We start from the raw sequence: 6116 nt of genomic DNA, 5'->3' as shown, positions 1-6116 counted from the left end.
ATGGCTGTGTTGTCATACAACGGCGTATCGAAACAAGAGGTGTGTATAGTAACATTTCGAGTCTAAATTGCAGTGAGAGCGTATAATTGAGAAGAGAAAACTAGCAGAAAAAGTTATTGAACACAAAACTATTAAATACTTGCATGTGAACAGTTGTTGCACTGTTTTGACATTCCTGCTGTGAACATTTTATAATGAACTAATTATTTTTTAACTCTTTGCTTTACGCACAAGCATTTACACAGTCAAGTTTGTCATTAATATTTTGATTTCCACTCATTTTACTTTTGTTAATGGCAGCTTTTGACATTACATTTATTCTTCTCCTTCTTCAGCTCTATTTGTGCTACCTAACTTCTGCTAGTAAAAATTTCACTTGCAAGAATTTGCAGCTCTTCAGTGTTATTACGCTCTCCAAATTTTTTGGGTTATTATACACATTTCCAGTAAACATTTTCAGGCTTCAGTACAAATTAGTACTGACTATTTGTTATTATACACACCTAAGGTAACAGCCTCCCAAACTTGAAAGCCTGGCTTTGCCTTTCAATTAATTAATCAAATTCAATCCAATTAATTACCACAGCTCTTGAAACGAAACAGTGAACTTTTACCCAGAGGGCATTAATTTTACCAACTGCTTTTTTATATCTAGGAAAAAATTTAAATTGTCTGTTCGCTCTAGTTGCATCACTGTACTTGCCTGTCTATTGTGAACACTTTCTTGACCCTGGTTTTGCGTACTTCGCTTCATTTCCTGTGGTCATTTGACAGTTGAATACAGTTAATAGAAAATTTTAAAGTTATTAAATGCTCTGTGCTAAGCAATTAAAGGTGGGTCAATTGATAAAATTATTTAAATGTGCTTTGCATTCCGGGTAAAGGCTACTGCGTAAAATTTTTGTGTGAGTTTAAGCACCAAATACTTAAAAGAGAACATAGTGTTTAATAATACCTACATAGTACGTATGTATGTATAAGAAGTCTTCGTCGCCTCTATAAGGACATCCAGGTGCAGAATCGAGGTACGTGCTCACACTCACTAATACTTAACTTACTTTTACCACTATTTTGATTGTTGTTGTCGTAACCACTTGAATCTCTATAAAGATTTTTCACGAATCAGCTGCTGGAGTGACACTCCTTGGTCAGATGTGGATTTCGGCCGTTCCGGTTTCGTATCTATCTTTCAATTGCTTTTGCTTGCTTTAGTCATGAAAATGCTTATTTAGGAGCCAAGACTACCTGTTTTTACAAAAGTCAAATGACACTAATCACTTTCCTAAGCATGACTAGATGGAAAAGAGAGTCGGGAACGCCACACGGTACAAAGAATTGTAGGGCAATTTATCTAAACACGCAAATGCCTCGTAAGTGCGCAAACCTCGTAAATGAGCCGGTTTTCCATACAAAGTTAAGTAAGTTTATGAGGTTTACAAGGTTGTAAGGCATTTACGCGTTTAGATGAATTGCCCTACTATGTTGGGGGGGTGTAGGAGCCTACATACATGCACACAATGTGTTTACAGAAGTATATATGTACAAGTATCTAATCTCCTGGTCAAACTTAGAAAATTAGCCCTAGCAAGGAGTTGATCAAAACGGTACAAAATATAAATTTTAAAGAATGCACTTAAAATTACAAAACCCAGCGCACAAACGACGTTTAACAAATTATGAAATAGACATACGTAAAAAGTCTGAAGGCTACGCACAGTATATCTAACTCAGTAGAGTTAAATACATTCAGGATTTTTTTTCGTCCAAGATCAACGCAATCGAATAGCGACGAAGTTGGTTCCTGCTATCTCTGCATTAGCAAATTGGCAGTTCATGCTGTATAATAGAAGTCAGGTATATTCCGGAACTTGATTGCGTCAGGAAAGGGTTAAACGGCTAATCAAACCTAAATAAACTTTGCCTATACTCAGCGAACAAGCAACAAGAAATTTTCGATACTTGCAATGACGAACACATGACTTGCTACAGCGCACAGTGGTGCAAAACTGAAATTTACTCTTCGTAATTCCCTGGAGAGTTCATTTTTCAATAAATTTGATGCATGTATTTTTTTTTCAAAGCTTATTAAATTTTCAGGAAACCTGTTGAGCACGATTTTATAATTTTTATTTGAGAATATTACATTTTTTAGTGCAAAGCGCAGAAAAGGTAGCAATTTTGAAAATGGATTATCCTGGTACCAAATAGTACATAAAAAAAAAAACGGGAAAAATATTTATAGGGTTCCCCTAAAACGAAAAAAATCATAAAATTTTAAATGCTTTAAAAAAATTGCACCAAAATTATATTTGCAAGTTTCAAGTGGCTGAGAATTTGCGTGGTGAAAAAATGTCTAAAAACTCACAAATTTTTTCTAAAAACTCACAAAATTCTAATTTTGGTGAACTTATTTAACATTTCATATTTTTCTTATGACTTTTTCGATTGGGACAACCCACAGTATACAGTAAACCAACCATTGACAATATGCTTATTTGGAAATTAATACATGAAATATTGTGCATGTATAGGATTTGTTTGTCATTAACCCATAGGCAACGACTGGTGGAAAAGTACCCACAAATATTTGTTGATATATTTGATCAGCCAAATTCGTTAAAAAAAAATATTAATACAAAAATATTGTTAATCACTACATGGGAGGTGGGCGTGGTTATTAACAGATTTCGCCAAAATTTAATACCAACCTAAATTATACCAAAGGCAGCGTCGGCCCTGACTTTCGTTGAAATATCAAAATTTTTTACAAACAGTCACGGCTGAACCAATTCATCTCGTCATTCTGAATATTTCTATAAATATGTACATATGTATGCATGCATTTTATATAGTTGACAAACGGGTTCGCTTATCTGCATAAACCACCTTTATTTGCATTAACTCATGTATTTTCTCCTTGCAAATGAGAATAAACGGCTGGAGAAACACATACAAATTTCTTACATTTGCTCCAACGTGAAGATATAATTTTGTGTGCATGTCTCATTAAAGCTATGAAGGTCTCTGCTATAAGAGTTGTATATTTGAAAATGCGAGAGTTCTACTTTTAAGTAAGTACTTGTTCTATTCACTATTCACTGAAAGTTGTGTTCGGAACACGGTATGACTTATGTAGGAACTGCATCCGGTCATAATCACTTAAACTCCACGCGTGATTTGCTTGAAATTTTGTTTTTCTCGTTATTTTATTTTGGCTGCATTTCTTTATTAATTCTGAACGTTTGGAATAAACTTTTTTGTTTACTTATTCTTTAGAACGTTCGTGATGATATGTTAACGTATATTTCAATTGCATTCTGTTTATTCTGGTTGTGAAATGGGATTATCCGGAATGTATAAAGAAAACAGCCTTTATGTGACTTGAAAATATTTTTCACTATAAGAAAATATTGAAATTGGATTTCATTTGGGTTAACGAAAACGACAACTGTTAAAAAATATCAACCAATACATTCAAACAAATTGTCAAATAAGCATATTTATATTTTTTGTTTTGTGTATCTGGGTTACTGTATACTGTGGGAGAACCCTACAATTGTTTTCAACTAGCTTTTTAGCTTTAGGGCCGGTTACTCAATGTCTGGTTAACACTAATCTGCGGCTAAACATCGTTATCGACGTTACCGACTCCCTGTTATATGCATGGAGTCGAAGACGTCGGTAACGATGTTTAACCGCAGATTAGTGATAACCAGACATTGAGTAACCGGCCCTTAAACTGGCTACACACGACGAACATCTGCGCGCACATATGCGCCAACATGCTCGCTGTCGTTTGCTATAGACGACGAGCGGCTCATAAATGATTTTGTACTCAAAGCGTAAACATGGAAAGGAAAGACGCGGATGATGCAATTGCAATGCTTTTAACTTAACTTTTTTATGTATGTGTTACTTAAATTTATTTATATTTTACTTGTATGTACGTACATACATATACTTATAGTAATTTAGCCTCATTTATCAAAAATTCAATTAAATAACATGGCTTGGATGCATTTATCCGCCGATGTGCACACTTCAAGCATTAACACAAAATGAGGTTGTTGTTTTTGTTTCCAATGCGATGCTTGCAAACCACGCTACAAACGACGAGCATGCTCGCTGAAAATCAAAATTTTTTGATTTTTGGCGAGCATGCTCGCTAACCGCCCTACAAACGACGAACATGACCCGCAAGCCGCGCATGTGCGCGGATATGTTCGTCGTGTGTAGCCACTGTCAGGTTTTGTAATAAAACAGTCTTCTTGCTCCCACACATAAAATCGGCTCCTTTACTTGTGCAGAATGTTGCTTACTCTATAGTTTCTAGTGATATTAGTAGTAAAACCAAAAATTCTTCATATTAAATATTCGTTGGCGTCAACTTCGTGTGCGTAATTTTCAAGAACAAGTGTAGAATAGCGACCGTTTAGCTATAAAATAACCAAAAATGCCGATTGATAGAACTTTTTACGCTGATTTCAACGATACCAAATTTATTTGGTGCAGGTAAAAAAAGAAGATATAACAGGTTTATTTGCATTTTTTATTATCAATTGTTGACACCCAAAAGTAGATCATGATAAAATATGTATTATCGAATTAAAGATAATATATTGTACTTTCTAAATAATATAAAATTCTTTACCATTAATTATGCATTTTCTTTAAAAAAGGTTATTTCATGAAAAAATAATATTTGTTCGTTTTTTAGTGGTTTTGGTTTAAAAATACAAAAAGCTATAAATTATGTACATCAGCTGAAGAACAAATTAATTACCTTTATGGTGACGTCATTAGCTTTTTAATCGGTTATAAAGTTCATAAGATATTAATATTTAAAATATTTAGGGCCGGTTGTTCAATGCCTGATTTGCACAAATCAGAGGTAGAAGCTCCGGTTAAATACAACGACTGCTTTATCGATCACATGTTATAAGCATGGTGTCAAAAACGTCGATAATGATGTTTAACCGGTAAGTAGTGATAACCCGCACATTGAACAACCGGCCCTTAAAAACTGAACTTTAACCTTATAAATAAAACCTCTTAATTTTTTACTTGCGCCAAATCATTTGGCATGGTTGAAATGAGCATAAAAAGTTCTATTGATCTGCATTTTTCAGTTTGCATAGCTGAACGGTCGGTATTCTAGATTTGTTCCCGGAAATGAAGAATAACTTAAATCAAAAATGCATATTTTTATGTATTGTTTAGTATTTGCAATAAAACACCAAATATATTGCAAAGTCACATAGAATTAATTATACACATTTTACTTCTAATTGTATACTTTGCGCACTCTTTTAGTACCTTTCTACTACCGTTTTCGCAAAATGCGATCACATTCTTCCCTTTTCTCCTACTTCCAAAATACAAATCTAGATAGTGTCAAATTTTAGCTGTCACAAATTACACAACCTTGTATTATTGAATCATGATGTATTATTTATTATCTGGAACAGGAGAAACCGTTTTCTTCAAAGTTGCTACTTTTTCTGCACTTTTGCAATAAAAAACAAGCGGCTCGCTATACAAACGTGTATCCAATTGAAAAACCACTGATCCCAGCCATGATTCAATTACACTGGTCGACGGCCAAAATTTACCAGCAGGGTGGGCAAAAACTCGGAGTTCGAGCGAGCGAGCGAGCAAACTCCTACTCAATGCCGCGCAGACAACGAGGCGCTCGCAGCTCGTACTCGTAGCAGCAATGAGGCGAGGCACGAGAAGTTTGCCTCGCTCGCCAAACGAGCGAGCGCTGCTTGTTTCTTCGCGCTCCTATTAAACGAGCGAGGCTGTTGTGTGTTGCCTCGCTCGCAGTACGAGGCGAGTAGCTGTCTGCATACTCGCTCTGCTAGGTAAGACGAGTGAGCGAGGAGTGAGCGCTCCGAGTGCACTATACAACACATGCATTTTTGTGCATAAAAATGTGGGAATGTATGTCAATAGATTATGTACCAAAGTATGTTAATAATTGTAACTACATATGTACATATGCATATAAATATGTGAATATTATATCGAGCTCTAACCGCCAAAATAACGTAAGCGACATTTTTTTCAAAATTTTATTTTTGATGCAGAAATGTACCTAGATGCTCTAGGAATAT

This window comes from Rhagoletis zephyria, unplaced genomic scaffold, assembly GCF_001687245.7.
Source record: "Rhagoletis zephyria isolate East Lansing unplaced genomic scaffold, Rhagoletis_zephyria_1.1 Rzeph_scaffold_00057, whole genome shotgun sequence".
Taxonomy (NCBI): Eukaryota; Metazoa; Arthropoda; class Insecta; order Diptera; family Tephritidae; genus Rhagoletis; species Rhagoletis zephyria.
This window is presented reverse-complemented; position numbering follows the sequence as displayed.